General features: G+C 34.5%; 1 long non-coding RNA gene across 5 annotated transcripts in view; it reads left to right on the forward strand.

The window, feature by feature from the left end:
* Positions 1-22,800, forward strand: part of LOC128166880 (uncharacterized) — a 40,703-nt gene extending 17,903 nt beyond the window's left edge. For all 5 annotated transcript variants that reach the window (XR_008241186.1, XR_008241185.1, XR_008241187.1 and 2 more), the window contains exons 4-6: positions 1,055-1,193; positions 14,176-14,299; positions 21,634-22,800. This is a non-coding gene — a long non-coding RNA (uncharacterized LOC128166880). The remainder of the gene's footprint in view (positions 1-1,054; positions 1,194-14,175; positions 14,300-21,633) is intronic.
* The last annotated feature ends 438 nt before the right edge of the window (positions 22,801-23,238 follow it).

The raw sequence follows: 23,238 nt of genomic DNA on the forward strand, positions 1-23,238 counted from the left end.
TGGTCAGTAGTTTCAATGGGAAATGGAGGGAAACGGACCAGGATCCTCACTACAAAGTGGAGAGGAAGGGTTAATTGTTTGTGGCATGTCCTACTATCGATACTCACTCCATCTGACCATGCAGTCAAGAATCAGGTCAGCATAGTCTATATGAGGACACAGCAGAACTAGGCAGCAGCTGTAATTACTTGCAGACCCCCTTCTTAGCTCACACACAACTGTGTCCCTGGTAGATTGCAGAGGTCAAATTAACCATGATACAGAGAATTGGCAACACACACACATAATGAATTATAAACTAACCTATGTAGAAAATGTTTTGTATAAAAAGGTTTATCATAATCCACATTAGGTACTTCAGAACTCATGCTACATACAGAATAATTACCCAAAACACGCACAATTGGCCATGTCCATTTCAGTTCACAATTATTGTAATTTTTGGAGAAAATTAAAAAGAAAAATGAGCTGGTTGTTGAGTACCGTATTGGACAGTGTACTTATAGTGAAGATCATGGACTGTGTCCACTGAAAGGAATTAGGGAATTAACCAAATGTATCAAGGCCTAATAATTTTGGCATCAGTGACATTGAATTGATCTGGATTTGATTAATTCATATGTATATTTTGTTTGGAATTTGCCAATTCACCAATTATGAAACTGAAGTAAAGAGTTCTGCAGAATCCAGGTGTTTAATCTGTATTTCACAATGTGTACATGTATGGGAAAAGTATGGGAAGGGGGACAATTAGCCATATGTTTTATTATTGAGTACTTTTACAATATACTGTACCATCACAGATATTATGCAACAAAAAGGCCACCATTCTCATACCACTGTAATGAGATTTTAACACGTTAATTAGAATGTCATATAGTCTCTTTATCTTGTTTTTAAAGATTCAGATACATTCAAATATCACTAAGTTTCCAAATCATGATAAAAATGTGTATAAAATTAGTTTTAACAATGCTGGTATAAATTACTGTTCCACAGTGTATGTAATGCGATATTACATTATGTAAGAATAAGGTTTGAATTTTTATTCCAGATTGAGGCAGAGATCGGATAGCCAGAGATGGTTTTTTCTATAAAGTGTTACAATGAAAATTGTGAAAGTGAGCTGTGTTTTTGTTTCTAATTTTCATTGGATCTAATTCACTATTGGATTAATTACAAGAGATTTCAAGGTAAGGAAAGTTTTCCTGGAAAACAAAATCTTCTTATATATTATATAATAGTTTTGAAAAATTCTCTCAAAATTATGTCATTAAAATTGTTGAAAATTTTAAGTTATAATCATGATTATTACATCTTAATGGTTGAAGTCAGAAAAAAGATTTTCTAAGCTAATATTTGCTTTTAGTATCTCCTGATCTTTATCGGCATTTAGTAAGGTGTTTGATTAACAAACTGGTTTATCTAAGTAGCCCAAGAGTTGTAGATATGGGTCAGACTGACTGATATTAAATGCACGCGATGAGGTGATACAGTCGAACTGTCTTAAAGTGTGTATGGCCTGAAAATGTCCCATGTTTAACATGACATGACATAACTAAACTTGTTTTGTTTTTTAAACTGGGCCAATTAAATTTCCATGTAAGGCTTAAAAACTTGCAAATGTACAGTGGTATTGAAGTCTGAAACCTTGTCATTAATGTTTAGGCCAGACAGACATTTTTTTCTTTTGATGCTACACGTAACATGTCATTTCTGATTTGAGAACGACTTGAAACCACAACAGGAAGTGTCCCTTTTTGGTATCTCCCCTTCACTAGACCAACTTTTTTCCATGGATTGACTAATATGTGTCACTCGCAGTTGAATTTTGTGTGTATTGCTATAGAGGGAGGCAGGAAATTGTCGTTTACTTATTTACATTCATCACTTCAGTTTTGTCTTTATCTCTGCAATACAGAATTCAGACTCTTCAGGCATTGCTTATTTTCAGAAATAAACAGAGACCTAACATGCCCAATCTGTTCATTGTTAGCCCTCGGTGTCAAATCCTGTATGAAATCTATCAAAAATGAAGATAAAACTAGGTATCTATGGAAAACAGAACCATTGTCTGCGAGAGAGAATCGGTAGATAATCTAGTTATTCTTCACTTGTAACATATAAGCTAGACTGTCTGAAAGGTGTGGAATTTTTGCTCCGTCAGTCGAAGACACACATTCTGTTGTGCTTACTGCATATTAACAGAACGAGCTGTTGAAGTACATGCCTTCTTGTAATAGCATGTCTGTGAGCAGCGTTAAATATTATCATTGCTGGAAATGCAGAGGCTGAGGATAAGGAATGGAGATGAGGATTTGTGTTAGTAATGTTGGCTGTATTTCCAAAGGAGAAAACATAATTATGATGTCATCTTCAATTCTGACAATTGAGGGAGCCAGACACATTGTAATTATAGATGCATAATGGAATTACATGTATTTGGGGTCTTACATGTAGTGGTTCTCTAAGAAGTGGAAAGAGGAGACAGCTGGGTTCAAAAAGGCAAAAGCATTGTTTCCTCATAAATGTGTTGGTGAAAAGTTCTTCAGTTATAATAAAAATGTGCAAAATGGGCAGAGATCCACAAAATCCTCATGGATTCTAGCAGTCATAACACTCCTACATATTGGACATTAGCTGCAACTTGATACCAAAAAAGGTTTCATGAAATACACATTAATGATAGGGCAATAGGGCCTCTTTCACACTGTGTTGACTGCTTCATTTCTCGTTTTCTTGACCATTTTGGTGTATTCCAACTACATTCTGTATATAATATGCAAAAAAACTTCATCAGCCTGTATCTTTGAAAAAAAAAAAGAATTCAGTAATCTTGCCCAGTGAGTTGCACCAGCAGTGTTAGTGTACATTCAGTACTGATTATGAAACAATTGAAAAACACCTTCACATATAGGTTATGATAATTACATACTGAATTAATGATTGTTTCATCAGTGATAAGGTTCAAATGTATACCTTGAACTGAAATTTTTTTTGGTAATTGATGTCTTATTAAACCTTGATGTCAACCTGTGCTGAATTTGCTTTGTTTCTTTGAACATATCTGGTGTCATGGAAGGACATTTTTTCTCTCTTCTGAAAGAAACAATTACTCAAAGCTAATAAAAACCTGTGGGAAAATGGATTGAGAAATGATTTAAAGAAATGACACTACATTTATAAAAACAAAAGGGAGGTTGAGTGGAAGATAGAGGGAGAAGTTTATTAGTATTCATAGGCCTTTTTCTACTTGATACAGCTAGCTCAATTATGATTCAGTTATCATCCCGTAAATTTTAGATGTGGAGTTCAATCTAGTTTGATGTCAGGTGTTTCTTTTTTAGGTATTTTGAATGTGCAATTGCCTTCTGAATTTTTTTTTGCATATGAATTTAGAAGGTGTGTAACAAATGATAAAACAAATTGTATTTCAAAAAAGGAGGCTTGCACTATATGATATGACTCTCATTCATCAAAATGTGTACTATTGCTTTTTGTTTTAAAGACTAATAAAAGCAGTTTGTTATTCGTGTCAATTCTGTCAGAAGACATGCTTTTGTGGCTGGCATCTCCAGATCTCTGTGCAGGAGACATTTATCAAACCTTTCACAGCACACCTTCTTTGGATGGCTGTGAAACCTATTTCTTTGTGCTCTCTCTGGAGCTAGATATAATTACATTTCATTATGTGGTGCAGAATGTGTGCAGCAGGGGAGAATGGAGAAGAAAACGTGATAAAAAAGGGTCAGAATGATAGGCATTGTAGCATGTAAGCATTAGGAAAAGAAGGATTATTGCTAATTGTTCATTTTTTCATTACAATATGCTTGAAAATGCTTTCGACGTTAAGTCATAAAAAACCTGCTTCGCTCTATTGTAATTGCAGATAATGAAATCTGCAGTGGCATCTTGTGCAGGTATGGACTTATCTGATTAAATATGAAAATCACTTGTTGCAAGCCAGGTGTAATTTCTTCTTTGTTTGTCTAGAACTTCAATATCATATTGGCTAGTGTGAAATCTATCATTTGGAATTTTTCTTGGTAAGGGGGCTACTCCCAAACCACTCGACAAAAGTTCAAGTGCTGTTCAAACGCGAATATTATGAAACATTTAATCTTGGGTCATGGAATAAAAATACCTACAAATGTATACATTTAATAATATACTCTTATAAATATATTGTCACTGTGCCAACATATCACCTGTAAGAAAAGATAGCTACTTAAAGACCCTTAGAATACAGGAAGACCATGGAGAGGTCAGTACTTGGAATGTTTAAATGGATAGGTAGCAGTAAACGTGGATCTCGAGACCCTATCAGATGGTCAAAATTCAAAAAGTCAGCCACGATAAGCTGGAGAAGAAAACCTGATATAACATGACTGTCCTCATGTTGACTAATTATCTAATCTCTAGTATAAGGGGCTTATGGGGCGTCTAGAAGAACGGGGGTTGATCTGTGATCCGCTTTATACCAAGGTCCATTGAAGGGGCTAACTGGAATTATTGTCCGCATAGCTAATCGTCAGATAATGATTTATGCTAGAGATCAGGTCCGTATGCAACATACCATAATCCTACCCAAATTATAGGTCTGCTCCCTCTACATTGTAAAGATCATGCATTTTTAATGACGAATTTGCCTTATATGGGCTTATCCTGGATTACAAGTTAACAGGCCAAGACAGAACACTCCAGATTCTGTCTGCTTCATTACGGTCTTGGGTAAAATGAGTATCAATACACATTTAGAGGTAATTTGTTGAAGAGACTAGCAATGGGATTAAGCTTCCTTACAATTACAAGCCGTCCATATATGATATTAAACTTAGGCATACTAATGACCGCATATATGCTAATTTTAATGGCTTCTTTTATATCATTAGAAAGCATTTGATTAATGAACAAAGTGTAAAGTTTCCATGTCATATGAAAAGCTATGAATTTATAATTTAAATAAATGATGGAAAATGTATTTCCATAAAATGCTGTATAGTTTCACTGAACAGTATTTTTATGGTTGTACATTAAAGCAAGTTGTTTTTCTCAGTATAAGTCCATATATTAATAAGTGAATAATGGTTTGTTTTTAATAGATTTTCTCTTTATCTTCTGGTGTGATCTGATGGTGCTGCTCTGAGTCTGTTTCACTGGGCTTTGTGTAGGGGTTTGTTGTTCTGTTCCTTGATTATGTCTTAATAGGTTGTCTGAAGGTAATAGCTTGACAAAGATATTAATTATGATAAATGAGACACAAAAACTGAAGTTGAATCGAAAAGTACATCCATATTTAGAACAGGAAAGATAAAATTTAATGTGGTTTATTACTTCTGAAATAAAAGTCCACATGTATATATCCATAATTGAGAGGGATTATCTTCACTGATACGGCAGGAACTAGTAATAAACTTTAAAGCAGTTTTATCGAACAGTTTGTATCAGCAAGAGAAACTGATTTTGCGTATTGATGTTCATTGCAGTGTAGAAAGTTCATGATGTATGATGCTCCAAGGTGTAGGTTTACATCAATCCTTCACTGTCACCAATGGCTGTGATTTCACTTAATTTATTCAAATAGTAGCAACTATTATATATAGAAGTAAATTATAATTTAATGCATCTACACACTTTTCTTTAATTGATTGCATCAAGGTATCTTTTTTTAACGTTCTTGGAAACACTCCAAATACGTGGTTAAATCTCATTAATTTAATTTTGAGAAAGTCCTCGCTATCTCCTTTTTTATTATATCCTGAATGTGTGTGCCATATTATGTCAACGACATTTGTTTTATTTTTTTAATTTGACGTCACATTCATGTTTTTCAAAAATAGGTTATGTAATATGGCTTAGATTTATGGTTGAAAGGGGCAATATTAAGAAAGAAAAACACTTCATATCTAGTTATGTTTGAGAAAGTTTGTTCTTGAAAACATGCAAAACTTTTTTGTTGATTTAGAGCAAATACTGCTTAAAAAATAGGTGCACCCATTTACCGCTATAGTTCATCACACCTAGTTTCCTATAATCAGGGGTTCTCAGGTTTACTAGAGAAGATATGCCTTCCAATCTTTACTCTGTGTGGCCGCATTATATCCCCCTGCCTATTCAATGTATTGTGCACCAAAGCTGTGTGAAGGAACTCGGCTTTTTTTATCTGGGAAATCTAAGGAAAAGGGATGGTGGCTTGTTATTACAGGGCATACAGAGCAAATGGTGTGAGAAAACTAAGAGGGTGATTCTGACTTGTTCTTTCTGTCCATCTCTTTGTCTCTTTTCATTAAGGAATTCCCGTCCATTGACTTTTAACTCCTTTATTAATACCTTTTGAAATCCAATCCGCTAAATGCTAAAAATGCTACTTTGTAACCCCTGTGTCGATATCGCAGTGAGTTAATAGGGAAAAGTGTAACACTTTTGCGTAGCTCACGATTCTCACTATATTTGCACTTGCATTTGCAGATGCACATGATCTGATTGCACATGAATCATGTAGTTTACGTCAGATTTTACAAATTTAACCTCATTTGAATCATCATTTTCCACCATATGTTACATTTATAAAAATAAGACTAGCTTTTTGTTTATATATCACGTTTTGATTGAGGAATTGTTTTTAAAATGCATGAGATACCAAAAAATGCTGTTGAAGCATTCTTACAGATGGCTTTCCTTAACATTCAGTCTTTTTTTCGTGACCTAGATGATTGTAGCGCAAATAGGAATATTTACTGAAAGCATTGACATCAGTTAACATGCCGTTGACCGCTAGAAATGTGTATTAAGTCTCAAACCTCTTCACCTTTTGTCATGTGAAATGGTTGCTAAAGTGAATCTTAATCTGTACAAAACCTATAAAGAATATGCTGTGACTTCTCTGCATATCTTCAGTATTCTGATGTATTGTTTCAATGTCTAGCATGGTCTGATGCCAGCGAAATTTAATGTACAATACCAGCCATATTGGGTTTTTTACGCTGGGTCTGCAATGAACATGCTTTTTTTTTTTTTTTGAGAAAGTGGGCCAGACAAGCAGATTAACATATTAAACTAATGCATGAATGTACTTGTGAGAAAAATCAATATTCTATTCTTTGATAGTGGCTGTAAGCTTAGAAAAAGCCCAGCTTTTTCCTGTCACAGGTTGTGTGATATCGCTGTTTTGTGCATGTCTTATTAATGTTTTCGCATGTTAAAACTCTTATTGGTCACACTAATAAATTGTTGACATCTGTGTCAAGTTCATAGCAGTACAAACCTTTTGTCTGGTTCCTTCCAATTGCCCAGTCTTGACCAAGGGTATTCATGATGCTGAAATCAACATTGGATGCAGCCACTTAGCTGTTTTAGCCTATATAGAAATCATTTGAAATAACATTGCATGCAGTAATATTATCAAAGTCATCGCTCTCGGGCATGAATAAACTCGCATAAAGAATGTTTAATGATTGGAAGCACACAGCTCAAAAGGACAGTTAAGTTCAACTCAATCAGGTCTTATAAATGGGAACCCAGAAGAATACTGCCGTATTTTGTATGTGTCAGATGTTTTTAAACATTTATAATAAAGTTCTGTTGAATAATTTTGTTTTTATCTGTGAAGCCTGTGTGGTTCTAGATAGCCAGCCCTGTTTCGGCATGTCTGGATGCTTCAGTTACATTGGCCTAACGGTGGCCCTCCAGACGATAGTGTTTACATTGCTCCCTAGTACGAGAACAGCTTTTGTTTTTAACCAAATAACCTTGGACCAGGCAAGAGACATTGAACTCTGGGCGACTGTGATCAGTTTACAAAATATTCTTTTTGTTGGGGATAGGCATTGCTGCACCACTGGGTATATTTCCTTTGACTGGTATATTTTGGAATGTCATATGGGGGGGGGGGGGGGGGGGGGAGTTCCAGTTACCAAACAAATAGGTTGTTGTTTACTATTTGGTTTGACTGATAATGTTCATGTTGGAACAAATTCAGATTCAAGGAACTATTGGTACTGTAACTAGTGCTCTAGCTTTTGTACACAAATATGTACTGGATGAGAACAATTGAAATTTGTAAGACTTAGGAAACAAGGGATGTAGAGAAAGTTAAGTGTGAAAAGCTGTCTTCCTAAGCTCGCTAAAGATCTGTACATTTATCAGCATTTGTCATTAATATACAAATTAATTCAGCACCACAGATAAAGTCGGTTGAACACAGAGTATTGGTGAAGAGATGTTGGTTGGTATGATGTGTTTTGATGTGTTTTTGTATAATGAGAACCCATTGAAGGGCTCGTTTATTGACCCTCCGCGTACTTAGAGATAGTTGTTTAATCTGTCTGGTGAGCTGTGGTAGTCGGTAGTACTTTTTTCTCGTCTGTGTTGCTAGCTCACTAACAATTGTCAGGTGTGAAAAACGACACCTGCAAGATTGAGTCAACTGGCCAATCATATTAGAAGACTTTGCATCGTTATGACATGCAGTATAAGAACTTTTTATATTGATGTTATGTGGTGCATGTTTTTTTTATCCCTGAAACCTGTATTTTATGGTTTTGAGAGAGAGAGAGAGAGAGAGAGAGAGAGAGAGAGAGAGAGAGAGAGAGAGAGAGAGAGATCTTTTTGAAAGTTTTGATATAAATGTAAATAAGGGACAATGAATCTTCAATGATTTTTAAAGATATTTTAATATTAGCAATTAAAGTTTATATCCCTATTATATTTGAATTTTCACGAGGTTTCCCGTAAGAAATTATCACTTTACTAATGTACATAAGCCATTACTCTTCAGAGGTTTTGTTAAAAAAAAGTGTTTCCAGTGTCAATGTCCATATTCCATTGTCATGCTTTGTTAATTCAAGAGATGAATTAATGTCTGTTTTGTTTTGCTGTATGGAGAGTTTATAGCTGTATTTTGTTAGAAGAACCAAAGGAAAAGATTTTGGCTCCATTTGATACAATTCCCTTGAACTTGATAAAAACATCTTTTGAGTACTTTATGATTTTGCAAAGCATTCGTGTTTTGTAGTCATAATATTTAATGGACGGAAATAAAGTTATACATCTTGTTATCGATTCAGTTGGACATTTAATTGAGGCAAAATAAGGAAGTTTTGTTGTTAAGAAATTGAAAGCTGTTTAGGAGGCATGTTAAATTTTCAAAGTCAATGACAGAACAAAGTAAAAAAAAAAGTTGTCTAGAATTGCTCTATTTATGTATCATTGCCTGCTGAGAACTGTCAGACGCAGACTTGTAATGTAAATATTTAATATTTCAAAGGTAGTCCAGCATAAAATATAGGGATCTGGTGTGATGGGATGACCCTATGTTGCCCATCCATCATTTTGTTGTTGTTTGGTTTGAATGGACAGTTTGTAACAACTGGGAGTGAATTCCTGTCATGAGAATGTCACCGCTGGCAATTTCTTGAACTTCTGTATTGGAATGCCTCACACCTTGGGAAAGAATCAAAGCAGAGCTCTAAAAACACCACACAAAGAACATCCAGAAATTCATCATTCCTGGCTAGTTTATTTAAAAAGCACAATCTCTTTAGCTAATGCCTGATTAAAATCTATCAATATTTTGTTTATTTAATTTGTTTTGATTAAACCCCTCAATATATTTGGAAATGTGTTAGGGGTAGACAATAGGATTTGTCAGTAGAAGTATTGTCATAGTTGACCTATCTTGCACTTCAGTGGAGTGCATAGGTCTGACTCTGATGTTGCCTTTCATAGCAAATCTAGTGGAAGTCTTTGTTCAGGTACGCTTGTGTTAAACTGATGAACAGATAACCCAACTTCTTCATTGATACAGTATCAACTATATGGTGTCCTGCTTCCCAATAGCAGGTTCAGTCAGACGATAAGGGCATTTCCTCTGCTCTTTGTTCATCATGCGCTCTGATGTAGATTGTCACCAGTATTAAATGTCTGTCGTGATAATCGGACACATTAAATCTGATCTTTAACTAGATTTAATAGGTGAAGAAAAGACAGAAGCCCAAATTATGCATGCTCTGTTAACAAACAAGTGACTTCAGATAGTGTAGGTTGACTTGTAAGGTATATGGATCCTTTCTGTGCTTGCTTTACTTTCAGGAAGCAAGACTTTTAATTGTAAACCAGGCTAAGAATTAGTGGGTGGTTTTATGCCTATCCCTACTGATATCTAGGTTTACAACTGTTTGTAGAGGGAGTGTTGAGTTGGGATGAAATGAGAGCAGGAGATACTGACCTGACCTCTCTCCTGCCATGGACCTGACCCGTATGTCCATCACAGCCTTTGTCCCTGTCAGACCATGGTACAATCAATCATTATTTTTTTCCATACAATTGTTAACAGTATACACAGAAATTCAGTTCTTGTATGAAGATGGCACTGATCAACTTACCTTCTGGGGTGACCCATTTTAAATTTATTAGATGTGAATACTCTGATGCAGCATCTCTGCTTCTCTACAGAAAGCCCTATGCAAAGGTCAAGGTTTCATAATGAAGGCGATTCACATAATGAGCTTTGAAAGTCGATGTTTCTTTTTCATTGATATTGCTAGCCTAAGATAATTTAATATATAAGTATGCTTTGTTATGTAAACAACACAGTAGTTGATTTGCTATGTTATATCCCAGATACAAGAATTAAATAATCACTTGGATCATGTCAATTAGCTTTAAACAATGAAGATGACCTTCCAAGACTCTTCACAACTCTTCACGACTGACCGCAATGACGTTGATCATGGAGAAGTGCAATGTTTCTGTCAATAGGAAGCAGTTCCAAAAGAGTATACTTACAGAACACCAGTTGCTTCTTCTCAGGATGGCTAGAATCAGGATTTAGTTAGAGATATTCAAGTGTAAGGTCCGGGTTGCTGGGAAGACCCTGAAAACTTTAAAGTACCAGCCTTGAGAGACCTTCAACTTTGTAGTAGTACGTAATACCGCAAACAGTGATGTTGTGGTTATAAGGCCTTGTAAGAGGAATAGACACAAGAGTGCACATCAGGAATAGTTAAAGCTCATATAGCAGGATAGAGTATTTAGTTATGTATTGATCGAATATTAATAACAAGGCTTATTTTTCATGGTACCTTCTTGGTATACAGAGGCACACATTATCTTATAACAAGTTCAAATATCAAAATATTGAAACTGAATTAGCATTCCATCCATCACCATATAATGTGATTCTATTAATTACTGTTTGACAGATTTATGATTCACATTGAAGGATTTCATTAAAAATCAGATAAAAAGCAAATTGTTAGTGTATTTTTAAATAATCTGTGGCATTGATATTGCCCATGCAAGGGTATTTCTGTAAGTAATATTAGGATAAAAAGTAGTAGATTTTAAATATCATAGTAGATTTTAAACATAGCTAGTAGAATTACCAAATTTCTTTGTTCAATAAAATTGTATATTTAATTTTTCACGTTCTAGATAAATTGTCACGTTTATAACCCGATAATCGGCCAGGTGTAGGTAGGTCAGACTTGGGGTCACATGACCTCCAAATTCAGACCAATCTGGACACTTCCCATCCCCCTGTCACTAGGTATTGATAAATTGTTTCTCACTTAAGACTTGTTTAAGAGACTCTCCGTGACTTTTATGGTTTGCCACTGTTTAGAATATATGGGGTAACATTTAGGTTGTATTAGCCAGAGTGGCCTGATGGTAGAACATGGGTCTTGTTTTTCTCTGTGTAGAGTTTATTGTAAGTCAGAGGGGAAACATTGTGAATGCACTAAGGTATGATTGACACCTGGGTTTGATCATAATCTACAGGTTCTTCTCTACATACTTTGATCAATTTATGTCACATTTCATAAATCCCACTTCCTTCCTGCTGCCAGTGAATTCTTTGGCTGGAGGTGTGCAAGCAATGATCACTCAGACATTAAACCTACAGTCACTGCAATGAAAGGTGTCCCGCGGCTGAGCTACAGCCAACATGTTCACCTCCTCCCTACAACACAAATACCTGAGATTTGTACATGTAGAGACAACTCGGGATTAGTATGAACTTGTTTGATGTCAATGTACAGATGCTTGGCCACTTTGATGATACAACCTGACACATGCATCCCTACACAACCTTGCAATTGAGTACTTGTAATTTTATAATCCCTGTAATCTAAGATATTTTTTTTGGTGAAGGAGATCACATTCCATCATTACTAAGAACTTTATGGTTTATTTTGATAAAGATTCCAAGGAGTTTATGATATTTTAAAGATTAACCTTTAGTCATTATTCTGGACTTAAACCATGGGGATTACTGTGATCCATCTTTAATCATCAAGTGGAGATGATAATTCATGTCAAGTAGCTATTATTGAAACATAAAATACAGATATACTCAACAGTGTATGTACAGTCACAGATAAGCAATGCAGACCTGTCATTAACCAATCATGCATGTCATAAAAACAGAGATTTTATCAATGTGAACAAATTATACTCAGCACATGAAAAATGACAATTTTCAAGATACAGATAAAGAAAACTTACTCACAGCTAAGAATTTTCAAAAAATATTCGTTTAATTTTTCATATTCAAAGATGTGCCATTTGCTCAGTGTAGCAGGTGATTAGATCTCAATGGAGCAGTGAAGATCCATGCTTATTGCAAAATGAATTCTTGCTGGGCTTCATGATGACATTAAGAAACTGCAAAAAAAGTTGGAAGTGATGCCCACATTTCATCAAATTATATATGAATGGACATGTATTTGGTCCAAGGTTCAATTTTGCTCTAGAGATAAAAAGTGGTTGATATTCTTTTATTATACTCATGTTTCATTTGAAGCTTTTCTATTCATACACCTGTGTCATTAAAAAGGTCATTGATTTAGCTTAAACATGTTCCAGATTAGAATTTGCAATGAGATTCATGATCTTTGTCTGTTCACATAATTTTTGCATAAATGACAAATAAAGTTGTTAAAATGACACTGTATTCTGCATAAAACATATGACACCTATTGCTAGCCTTTATGTTTTGCATTCATCTTCATTATTCTCTAAAAATTATATATAAAGAACTACATATGGATATTAGTCAGATTTGGCCCCCATAATTTGCAATTTTTTAAAGTGTTTCAGGTACATCAAATTGTTGTGTTATTTTTCAGAAGAGTTGATATAAAATACATTTTTCACCTATTTATTTGATTTTTTGTGTCCATTGGGAGTATATGATGTCAGAAGTGACGCTGTTTTTATAAACCAATCAAAATCAGTGAAATTTTGACATTTTTCAAATCATTTTTTGAATGGGAAATATAGAGCGACGCTTTGAACAAAAAAGAACTTTTTGTCACTTATAAGTACTGGATAGATACATCTTTATGGAAAATATTTTGGTTGTTCAAGCAATCACTCGATTTTTTTCTTAAAGGAAACTGCTTAAAAACAAGCCGTTTTATGCTAAAAATGCGAAAATGGCGGTAAAAGGTAAACTTTATGATGTCATATTTTTAAATTGTGGGCACCTAAGTCTAAATGAAAGTTATGATAAAACTTCGAATGAATGTCTGTGCAAAGAAAACAAAGAATAACAGTAAAATGACTATGTCCATTTAAGGGGGCCATTTTAGGCTCAAACCACATATAGTCCTTTGAATATCCGAATATTTTCTTTTAATGAGAGAGAAAAAGAGACAGATTTAGACAAGAATTTACACCCCTGAGTACCTGTAAAGGATAATTTGCTGTGATCAAATGCCTCATAACAGATGTGGAGTTAGGAGCAGGTGCTTGGGGTAGACACACTGTTTCTGAATACACTGGGCTACAGGTGTATTGCAAATTACCTCAATTACCCTGAACAAAGACCTGGGCTCTTTATACCCCACAAAATGACACTCTACAGAAAACCGCATTATGATTTCTACATTTTGATAATTTTTTAGTCATTTATAATTTAAAAAATAAAAACCAATATTGATGTATTTTTTTGTTCATTATTGTAATTGAAAGCCTTTTATTGGATCAGATAAAACTGTTACTTTTTCACACATACTGCTGTAAATGTCTCTGTGTCCTGTGTTTTATCATGGTGAAAGTCTGGTCGACCAGACAGACATTGTAATTATATGTGTACATGCCAAGACCTTATCAATCATATCCTAAGCACCTTATTAATTAATTCTAATATATCATGATCTTTTTTAACAGGATTGGCCCCTATCAGCTATGACCTAATCAAGCCACTTCACTGAGTAAGGGAGATAATCAGCTGTTCCCTCTTCTGGTGGCAGCCCTTATCTTATTCCCTTTACGGACTTGATAACTACCATTGGTAAGCTTTTGAATCTTTGGAAGTGACTTTGGACTCCTAGATAAAGATGTACAGTTTATAGAACAATGAACAACAAAGAATTTAGTCCTAATCTACATAGCAAGATAATGTGTCTTGGTGCTAGAGAAGAGGGCAAGGGTCTGGGACATTTTTATGGGGCCACCCCCTGTCTTGGTTTCAACATAGTCCAGTGAGCAAAGGGCACTGAAAAATTCATGTCCTTGGAAATATATGTACAGGAGTTGATAAATTTGTGGTCAAGTTGTGATGTGAATAAAGCATTTTGTTGACCTTCACATTCACATTTTGTAGAGACAACACTGACTAAGATTAGAAATTGTTCTATTGGTCATATTAAAGCACTATATCATTATTTTTTGAAAGAGATTGTCTCATAACTGCAGCAGCGTGTGCATACAAATTGAGTAACGCGCATTAGCGCATTATGTCTCTTTCAAAAAATAATGATTTAATGCTTATATTTACTTTTTTTACTTCTTGCCTTGTCTGCAAATGTGATTTATACCTTAAAAATCTTATTTTATCTTAAGGGTAAGTTGATATAAATGGAAGAGCCACTGTAACAGCCACAAGGATGAACTTTGATTTTAGCTTGTGACGTTACATTTTACAGCGTTCACCGTTTGTGACATCATAATAGAAGTCGTCATTTTAACCTTTGAGTACCCTGTGTGTGTCACAGTGTTATAATTGCAGTAGCTTTCAACACATTTTACATGCAAAAAATACGTGGAATGTAAATATTTTTGTTCAATTTCATTCATACTATGGGAAGTTGATCACCTGACATACAACACATGTACCTAATACATTCATAAGTAGATTATATTGATAAACATTAATGATAACAAGTCTTAGGTAGATTATCATTAACAAGGGCTTGACATTTTGCCATTTGAGTAGTGCTTATAAAACTGTTTTATAATCAGTTTGGAGGCCATGGGCGGTTTCACTACAGTTTGTACACTAATTTATGTAAATTGAGAATGCTGGGGTCTGAGCATGATAAAGAAGATGAAAATGTGGTTCTACAGAAAGAGCATTGATTATATGAGTGTGTGCATGATCTGATCCATGGCACAAAGTGACGCATATAAACATGGGGCCCTGTCAGTGATTCTACAATCTGGACAGCAGAGATTGTTAGGTGTTACTCTGTGTTACTCTGATCCCACTCAGACCCATAGGACCTTGCCAGATTTACTCTCTCTTGATATTAATAGATGTCTCTTGTTTTGGGGGGTCTCTGAGCAGCAGCTTTGGAGAGGCATTGATTACTATACAGTGTATACTCCCTCTCTTGTACTACCTCGTCTCCGAGCTGCCATCAATGCTTGCACTCCTCTCTGTGTTGCACACACTGTACAAATCCTGAAGCAGATGTCACAGGATCGACTGAGTCGTACCACGCACTCTCACCTCACACAGCTGTTACCCATAGTAGGCTGGTAGGGGAATGACGTTTCTGTCTGACTTACAAAAAAAGTCCTTATTGGCTATATATTGTGTAGAATGTGCATGATATTCCCTGTCATATTTATCTGTATTGTAACCATAAAGTCTGGCTCTACATCAGTTAAAGCATTGATTTTATTTTATGATCTGTAGATTAATAAATATGAGTTGAAATACATGTGGATATGATATTATATGCTGTCTTTTTTTTAAAATGTTATATACAAATGTTATTTTCTTTTAAGAAGTGGACAGGCAAAGCATAGGCTATGCCTGCCCACTTCTCAGAAGGGAATAATACAATTTATGTTCAGTTGATTCAATGTTCTGATAAATCTCATAGTGACATCCTCTTTTAAAATAGAGATCATGTTTTGTTTTATTACCATTTTCAGTTAACATACGCTCATTTGATTTATTTTACCCAAACAACCATGATGTAAATACCATATCATGAATAAAAATCTATACTAGTAAATTGTTAAAAAGTTGTAGGTGAAAGCACTTATAGTCTGTCCCAAGTTATTGCTTCCATCGCTTTTTGATGATTTTTAATAAAATTACACATACCTGAGAAAGAAATACAGTTGAAATCGTTAAAAGGGAATATATCCAAGATATCTTCATTGAACAATTATCCCTTTCCACTCAGAAGAATTCACAGGAACGAAAACAGATTCCTTACGGAGATTTATAATGGGGAATGTTTACATCTTTTCTCCATTCGGAATACACTCGGAATACATCGCGCAATTTTTTAACGTTATCATCCGGGCTTATTAATGGCTGTTGCAATGCAAAATCTCCGTAGACTTTCAATTTCGGGATGTGTATTGAAACCTGAAGCGGTAGAGGGGGCGTTTCAAAACAGATAATCTGGACATTTTTTATATTAGTAGATGAATGTAGTTTGAGCACAAAGGTATTTACTATTATTGAAATATCAAACAAAAAGTGGTGGAAGCAAAAACTCGGGACAGAGTATAAAAAAGAGTTATGTCAATTTAATAACCTTGTTAAAATATTGAGTTAATAATGGGTATTATCTGTGTAGAGAGTACGACAACCTATAAAATGTAAGTCATGTCAATAATAATAATGTGCTTTTGAGCTTTAGGCTGACATACATACTAGAGAAAATTCCAACAACATTGACATTGGTCATCTATACCTTTAATACTGTTCAAACAAGTTACTGTTTTGTCTGCATTGGGTTAAAGAAAATTTCATCACCTAGAGAGGTGTCACTGTTTAAAGTTTTATATGTGTCCATTTTTTCACAGAAAAGCTCTTATCTTTAGAAATACTCAAGTTAATACAGGCATTCATCACAAACTGAAATATTTGGAAAGGTGGGGTTTTTTATGAGAACAATTTCATGGAAACTCTGTATATATAGGTACATAATTGCTTCTTCTTCATTAGTAGGCTCAACATTAAAACTGTAGGTTTTTTTGTCCACTCTATTAATCATTTTTATAGTAGTATTGCCTGATTGTTGTATATAATTAACCTGATGAAACTACTAAATGAAAGATTCTCGGAAGCTGTTTAGGATTAATGTTGAAATGGTTTAGCTTGCAACTGTGTTAATGGATTTAGACAGATTGGAAAGGTTTTTACAATTAGTACAAACAGGACTGCCAATGAGACTTTGTACAGTACCTCACCTGGACCTAAGATTCAAGTGAACTTATTTTATCAATGGTTTTTGCTTGTTCTATACAATACAATACAATACAAGCATCTACAGTCAAGAACTTTTGATCTTTTGCTTTTTTCGTATTATTTTTAAAAAAAATGATGCTAAGGTCTCTTCCCAAGGGGGAGATAAAAGGATATGATTAATTCTTAAAAAAACAACAACAATTAGCCAGAGCAATATCAAAACATGTACTTATAAGCTTGGATTTTAAGTTTCTAGGCCAGGAGGGGACCCTTAAAGAAACAAGAAAAATAAAACTTTCCAAAATTCTTCCTTTTATAAACTTGCACATATTTTGAAATGACTTTAGCAGCAAGCTTGTATAAAATGTGTCAGAGAAGGGCCAGGAGGGTGGTGTTCAGTAGTTTTGAAGAAAAAGGAGGTGGGTAGGCGAGTTAACACGGAAGCAAGATAGTGTGAAGATCCTTTAGTTTAGTCATGCTGTAATCCCTGTCATAGAGATACTATAATATGATGGCAATTAAGCTTGTTGAAAGAATTTTCAAGTTTTATATTTATACCATAAATCCCACAGGTAATGACAAAAGCCTCTAAGATTTACATGGACTGACTTAGATTGATAAGATGCACTTGCCAATCAAATAATAGACATTGGTCTTGACAGTGTGAGTGACTGACAATATCAACCAATGTGATAGCTAGCTGGACACCCAAGAAAATGTTGGTTGTAATTATCTACATTCGTTAAAAAACAAATTTCATGTGTAGAAACATTGTAGAATGCTTGAAAAAACGTCTACTTAATTACATGTAATTTCATATTCAGTTTATGTCTAATATCCTAATGTATAATAATTACTTTCATCACACTATAAAAATGTAAAATGTGTCAAATCTCTATTGAACAGAAATGATTGTCATGTAATAATCACTTTGTTTGAAGATTTTAAGATGTCCTTTAAAAGAGGATTTACCAGCAAGACCATTCCATTTTAAGATATAATTTTCACCAGTAAACTATATTTCAAAGATATTGTGCAGTATTTAGCAACAAATTAAGGGAAAAGGCACCTGATCCCTTGATCATTACATATGGTGTTTTTCTTAATCCTGAATTGTTGCTTTGAATCTAAGGTTAACACAAAAGGGAAATATATCCTGATTTTACTTGCTATAATGAAACTCAAAAGACATTTAAGGGTAGTCCATGATGCTGAGACCAGATCATATGAACGACTAATTTGTGACTGGGATACCTATCTCGAGTTTTTCCCAGTACTGTTGCCAGTCACAGCCGAGAGTATGGCAGTTCCTGTTGTGTTTGTTTGAAAAGTGTTTTAGACAACAGCACATTTGAGTACCAATTGTCCAGTATTTGATGCTGCTTAGTTAGTACATACTTACTACCAATGTATGTCCAGAACTGTGTCAGATTGATACTTACCGGGAAGGCTATGTTATACATCTGTATATCTACATAGATTACTGATCATCTTTACTTCTTTTTTTTCTCCTTGGATCAATGTTTCTATACAGTTTATTGATATTTTTCTTAGAAATGATATAATAAGTTGATAACATTTATTCTATTTAAGTAAAATGCTGAATATAATTAAGCCGGCCAAGCTGTTCAAGTCTTAATATGCCTTTCTTAAGACTGTTGTAAAAAGTAGTACTGTGCAGGTAATTACAGATAAAAAAGAAAATATGCATAAATCTTACAAGTGTAACATCTGGTCATAAAATGTTGTGGCCAAAATATTGAAATGCCTCATTGAATTTGACAGTAAAATATGACAGCTTGGACATTATTTCAGTTATGATAACTAGAAAATCCCAATATTTTTTCCAGTCTCGCAAATCTGAACAATCTAGATAGGGTGTATATGCAAAACATATTTCAAGATCACATTTAACACCCTGCTTCACAATTGTTGGCTTGGCTGGATGACTTTTTGGTGAAATCTGACTTTGATATTTAATCTGATTTAATGGGTAGATTGGGTACCAAATCAACATTCCACTCCCCATGCTCAGAATCTGGTCGTGAATTTGAATGGCCGATTTTACTGGTTCAGTGGGTCAGGTGAGAGTGATGGTATCACCTATTTTCTATAAGCATTCATTTTTGTAACCCAGTTAAGAATGTGGATTAACCCCATCAATTCATTTGGATAACTGGTGTCTGGAAGGCACAGAACTCATAATGGTCCAAAAATCAGGACCTGTCATGGATGGTGGTCTCAAGAAAATAAAATTGTGAGATCAGCGTTTGTATTTAGAAACTGCTTCACTCCTCCACCACACGTCACCAAAGAAAGTGAGCTATAAGACTGATGATTTCAATTCTTGCTGTTTGAGACATCTATTGTCTTGGAAAATACTTTGAGATTTCAATAGATATATTTCACATTAAAAAAATTTACTCTTTTTATTGAAACACAGTTACACTTTTGTGAATGTTCGTGTCAACTCCCTGCATTGGTCAGAATTATACAATATAGACTGCACAAGGGCTCATTTTAAAGCAAGTCTTTTTTATCATGGACATTGTCATTGGATTTTTCTTATTTTAATCGGAATATTAAATGGCTCTTAAGGTTTACCTTTTGTTCGACTGAAAAGATTTCAGGTCACGTTTGCATAGTATATATATAAAGTTATATGATATTTTATATACATAGATATATATACATCTAGGGTAGTCAACCCACTTTACGCAATCTAGAATGCAAATCTAGATATTGACCCCCTTGCACTCTTGAATACTGTAGATATTTACAGAGGACTTAAATATTTTGTAACAGAATATAAGCCAGACAGGTAGCAATTAATGGAACATCAGATTTAGAATTAATTCTTTATATATGCTATAATATTTGACTTGTGTGTGTACTTTGTTTAATATAATATATGAACAGGCAAATATATGGGTATGCAAATGTTCCTTTTCCATGGTTTCGTCTATCCTGCTTGTTGGAGCAGGATTTTCTTTGTTCTGAGTAGATTCCTCTGCATCCTTTTTGTGTTTTATGAGTCATTTATTCCTTTCATGATGCACTGTCTGTGGAGTAAATGTCAGTCCTCCATGATTGTGTGTCCAACATCGGTATGTGTCCATTATGTATTGGTGGCTTGGTGAATTCCAAATGATTATAACCTCACAACATGTGTGTATTTCATCAGGCTTAAATTAGATCTTTCTTGTCATTTACATGTTAAACACCCCCTGTTGTTGGGGGTTTGTGTCACGAAGAATTATTTCTGTTGCCTTTATCTGAGAGAATGCCTGTTCTGAATCTGGTGTACCCAACGTAATGGTCCAGGGGAAATGGCTTCTGTCTGATTTGAGCTCTCTAACAAAGCACCTCTCACTTCTTAGCCATTTTGCTGTAGTTGGTCATCCCAGTTGGTTTTAATTGGCAACTGGCAATCCTGCTTTCTCATTTGTAAGATAAACTGACCATTGTCAGAACTGTTCTACATGCATCTCAAAGTTGAATTCATGAAATAAGAGGGATTTATTTATCTATTAACAGAGTGAAGTAAAATGTTGTTGGTCATGGCTAATGCCATTGGTGTTGATGTTCAGTCTCATGAGAGCTAGTATAATTTGTGCTGTAATGAATTGCACATTCTGTAAAAACATTCCTACATACATCATTCTAATGTGAAATTGTCTTGCAAACACTGTCATTGAAGGATCTGTATTTAACCTATTGGCCCCTTGTCTTTATATTTGATTTCCAGAAAAAGTATTTGCAGTCGAAATGGTTTACAATGGTCAAGTTGCAAAAACAAAACTCTAGAGATCAGATCATGCATGAATAGACACCAAGATAACAACGTTAACTTACTATGACCATCACCAAGATGGTATTAGCAAGTTAACATTGTTGTTTTAAACTGTTATATGATATAAAAAGGTAGACTCATTGGTTATAGACTCATTGGTTGCTCCCACTGAAATCTGATATTACATTTTTTGCTACATTTAGTAAATTTTATAGCATTCATAAAGAAACAACATCCCAATGCACTAATTTTAGGTCATGCCTGAATTTAAGGTCAAGTCTTTTAGCACATGTTTTTGTAATATAACATGCAGTTATTGCCTATGCAGTTCTTGACAAGAATATTGTTCCAAGACTTCAAAGACCGTATTACAAAACTTTTGTTTTTCTCTTTTCAGGTAGAAAAGAAGAAACGCAGACAGACGTGGGAAGAATCTTGCATCAATGAACTTCTTCTACAAATCTCTGAAAAATTCATTATCAATGTCTCATGTTGGATTTGTGAATGGAAATTGCAAGTTTTCTGATATTCTGCTGCCATTATACATACAGATAGGAAATCTGGTTTTCATTTGAGGTTTCTAAGAGGTGTGGGAATATAGTGGGATAGCCAAACCCTCACACTGGTTTAGAGCATAACTTTTTAGATTCAAGCCATTGCTCTGACATTCTTTCATTAACCATTATTTGACAAAAAATTGTTGTAAATTTAACTTATTTTCTTAGGCATTTCTTTATTTCCTGTGTCCTTTATCGTGGGGGCAAATATAGGGAGAGGATTAAAAGCTGATAAAACGTCTGAGTTTGACAAGCTACTTGTCATTGTAATCCTTCAACTCTTAGCGCTGAAAATCAGACTGTCTATGCTCTATTAAACACCAAATGCTATTAATTTTAAATTAATATTTAGAAGCACTTTTGCACAGTAAAATGATTTGATAATTTAAGGTGATCTGCTCCACTGGAGATAAGTCCAGGTAAATTCACTTGATGTATGTTTTGTGCTCTAAACGTCATTTTCAAAGCACAAATAGATCTGAAATTGAATTTGTATATTTAATTTTCTTTTATTTGAAAAGATAGTAGTTTTAAGTATGATATACAGTCATTTCTAAGGCTGCTTAATCAAATGAGACTTTGAAAAAAAACCCAAAAAACCAGGTTTTTGATGTTTTTTGGTTTGTCAATAGATAACAGCATTTTTTTTGGAGTCAAGGTAGAACAAGGCTTTGAATTATCTTTGTGACATTGTAATGTGTGTCATACAGTCTGTTAAAGGGGAGATCTATTGGTCAGAGACCCTGGAGCCAAAAACCTCAGTGTTAGGGTACAATTTGGGGTGACTGACCCCCGTCAAATTTCAGAGATAAGAACCATTGATCACCATTTATTTTCTGGATTGTAAACACTTACTTTATTCCTTGTACTGCACTTCAAGGTTTCTCTTTCAAAAACTCTATGTTATGATCCCAAGACATTTGTTTGTACATGGTATTCTGTGTATGTAAAGATTTTTATTTGAAAACATCATCTTTGTCATCAAAATAAATACAGGTTTAAAGGAATTTGGTTTGTTTTTCTTTATTAATTGTCACCATGAAATGCTTGTACCTAAGGCAGGTTATTTGTTTAATCAGGAAGAAGACTGGGAAATTTGGTGGATGATCCATAAAAAATGACCATTTTATTCAGAAACTTGTGATATGGGCTAAAGATTCAGATCACAACAAAGAAATGTCAACCAAACTGTTGGTATCTTGAATACACATCCTAACAAAGGAGTTGCTCATATACACCTGTTGGTGTATTACCAATGAAAATCCTTAGATGTGTCAGATGGATTTTCAATTCGAAACAAACCATGATGCATCATATTCGGGTATTACCTCTTTTTGGAAATTTATTTCATCTTTCATGTGGTGATGCCTTGATTTGGTGATAAGTATAATGTAATTATGTACGCTAAACGACAGGTGAAGTGGATATGTTAAAGAAATTTGTCT

The sequence above is a fragment of the Crassostrea angulata genome, chromosome 10 (genome assembly GCF_025612915.1).
Source record: "Crassostrea angulata isolate pt1a10 chromosome 10, ASM2561291v2, whole genome shotgun sequence".
Classification (NCBI taxonomy): Eukaryota; Metazoa; Mollusca; class Bivalvia; order Ostreida; family Ostreidae; genus Magallana; species Magallana angulata.